At 39.4% G+C, this 3,202-nt stretch overlaps 1 pseudogene; it reads left to right on the top strand.

The window, feature by feature from the left end:
* Positions 1-1,090: 1,090 nt before the first annotated feature.
* On the top strand, positions 1,091-2,030 carry LOC121441348 (annotated as a pseudogene).
* Positions 2,031-3,202: the final 1,172 nt, after the last annotated feature.

Below are 3,202 nucleotides of genomic sequence, written 5' to 3'. Positions count from 1 at the left end.
CACCAATTAGACTAGAGTACTAGACACAATTAATATATTATAGCTTTTCCTTGGATTAATAGACATATTCTCATTTATTCTCAAGAAAACCATGCAAACCAGTTTATAATTCTGCTCAGAGTTTAGAGGCTACTATTTATAATTACAGCAAAATTTTAGTCTGAAAGCATAATATCTCATGAATGGATGAAGGGTTTTTACTGAATCCAGAAAGGATCTTGCATAAAATTTGGCAATAGGGAAGTAGATAAGTTTTAAATTTAGTTTAGATAATCATTTGCTGTCAAGACGTCTTTTCACCTAACATAATGTTGCTTCAGCATCCAATACTTAATTTAACTTAGAAAAGAGCCAAGATTTTAATTTTCCTGAAGAGATTAGGTACATTCTTTGTTAGACAGCTAAAAGATATATGAACAGTATGTGCAGTTGGTAATCCACACACAGCAGAAGGAATGATGGAAAATATAAACTTTCCAAAGACAGGCACAGTGATGTGAAGGCTGGTCTCACCAGACATATTGAGTTACTGCATGGAAGTTTAAACAACAAACACTTCACAGATGGAAATATTCCTGAGCAGGGGTCGGTGTAAATGCTTATCAATCTTTTGGCTCATGGAATGTTCCAGAATAATTTTCAGTTGTCTCCCAGACCCTTATTCTTATTTGAAACATCCATCAGTATTTTGCTTTTGATACAATATACCTTGTGTATACCTGACTCTGTAACATGTAAAATATAACTCATATCTATTTTTTCAATGTACAATTTAGTAGAAAAATCTTACTTTAGACCAATAAATGTGCTTAAGCAAGAGTTAAAAACAATATGAAAAGTATTTTCAAGATGTATTTGGTGATAGTAACTCCATGAGTTCCAAAGTAATATAAATTCTTTGAGAAAGGAAATAGAATTTAAAAACTGCAAAGCAAAGGATTGTTCCAACAATATTGAAGACATAGTCCAAGATGTTTGAAAAGAATACAGAAAATCTTTAGAAAAGAAAGAAGCTTGCCCTGCGTGCCTGTTCTGAGGAGCAGCAGGCAGAACACTCCGTCCGACTTCTCTGCCACCGAAGAATGCGCCTTCACCTCATGGAAGACTCCATGGACATGGACATGAGCCCTCTAAGGCCTCAGAACTACCTTTGCGGCTGTGAACTAAAAGCCGACAAAGATTATCACTTTAAGGTGGATAATGATGAGAATGAGCACCAGTTATCACTAAGAACGGTTAGTTTAGGTGCTGGGGCAAAAGACAAATTACACATCGCAGAGGCAGAAGCAATGAACTATGAAGGCAGTCCAATTAAAGTAACACTGGCAACTTTGAAAATGTCTGTACAGCCAACAGTTTCTCTTGGGGGATTTGAAATAACACCCCCTGTGGTCTTAAGATTGAAGTGTGGTTCTGGGCCTGTGCACATTAGTGGACAGCATCTAGTAGCTGTAGAGGAAGATGCAGAGTCAGAAGATGAAGATGAGGAGGATGTAGAGCTGTTGAGTATGTCTGGAAAGCGATCTGCTCCTGGAGGTGGCAACAAGGTTCCACAGACAAAAGTAAAACTTGATGAGGATGATGATGAAGATGATGAGGATGATGAGGATGATGAAGATGATGACAACGATGATTTTGATGATGAGGAAGCTGAAGAAAAAGTTCCAGTGAAGAAATCTGTACGAGATACCCCAGCCAAAAATGCACAAAAATCAAACCAAAATGGAAAAGACTTAAAACCATCAACACCAAGATCAAAGGGTCAAGAGTCCTTCAAAAAACAGGAAAAAAACCTCTAAAACTCCAAAAGGACCTAGTTCTGTAGAAGACATTAAGGCAAAAATGCAAGCAAGTATAGAAAAAGTGCATTGAACATTCCTGGGCACTACTGGTAAATTAAGCCCAAAGATGGGGAAAGAGGAAAAGGAGAAACAAATATAGTCCATACTGAGTACCATCAACAATCCAGACTGAAGTCTTCTATTTAATCTCAATCCCCTTTCCTGATTGGCCATCCATTCACCCTCGCACGCTGGAAGCAATCTCTTGTTTTCTTAAAGCATTTTTCTTTCACACTTGTGATGCAGAGAACTTTACTGCTGTCTACACTTGTGCATATGCCTCATCTCTTACCATGTTTTAATACCTTTGTATCCTTAGCTGTTCAATAATTTTTTTGAATAAACCAAAAAAAAGAAAGAAGATTGATACATTTTTGAAATAAAGCAATTAAACCCAGATTCCCATGGATCTCAAAATTGAGTTTAAAATTTGAATCTGGATAGGAGTTGGTTAGGAAGACAGTGAACATATTGAACCTTTGTAATTATGGACGTTTTCTTTGGTACAAATTAGTTCATGGGTTTTCTTCTCCTATGGGAGGTTTCACCTAGCTATGAGAAGTTTTAAAAGATATGGAAAACAGAGACTTGGACACACAGTGTGTGGTGTGGCAGTGGATAGAAAAGCAGGCCTGCAGGAAGTCAAAGTTCAAGGACTACGAATAGGAGCACTGCAGAGGCAGAAATAAACAGGCACATTTTTATGAGTTTATTCCTTACTTTCCCCACGTTCACTATCTTCCCCATGATCACCCCTTGTGTTAGGCAGACCCCTCCCCACTGTAAACAAGTGCTTGCAAATGTTAGAGGAATTTCAGCAATTTCATCCATACTAACTTGGCTCTGGTGTTCTATGACCTATGGTGATGCAGGATTTTGTGGCTGGGGGACATGAGTTAAGGACAGAGAATGGGGAGGGGAAGGAAAGGAGAGAGGGAGGGGGAGGAGAAGATACAGCTCTTAGGGTCCCAGTAGCTAAGTTTCACCTAATGAGTTTTTTTTTTAATTTATTTATTTATTAAGGATTTCTGCCTCGTCCCCACAACCGCTTCCCATTTCCCTCCCCCTCCCCCGATCAAGTCCCCCTCCCTCATCTGCTCGAAGAGCAGTCAGGGTTCCCTGACCTGTGGGAAGCCCAAGGACTGCCCACCTCTATCCAGGTCTCGTAAGGTGAGCATTCAAACTGCCTAGGCTCCCACAAAGCCAGTACGTGCAGTAGGATGAAAAACCCACTGCAATTGTTCTTGAATTCTCAGTATTCCTCATTGTATGCTATGTTCAGCTAGTCCGGATTTATCCCATGCTTTTTCAGACCTAGGCCAGCTGGCCTTGGTGAGATCCCAATAGAACACCAGCAATAC

The sequence above is a fragment of the Microtus oregoni genome, unplaced genomic scaffold, assembly GCF_018167655.1.
Source record: "Microtus oregoni isolate MIOR12 unplaced genomic scaffold, Mior012 000074F_ref0000038, whole genome shotgun sequence".
Lineage (NCBI taxonomy): Eukaryota > Metazoa > Chordata > Mammalia > Rodentia > Cricetidae > Microtus > Microtus oregoni.
The sequence above is the reverse complement of the archived record's forward strand: the minus strand, read 5'-3'. Positions and strand labels throughout refer to the sequence as shown.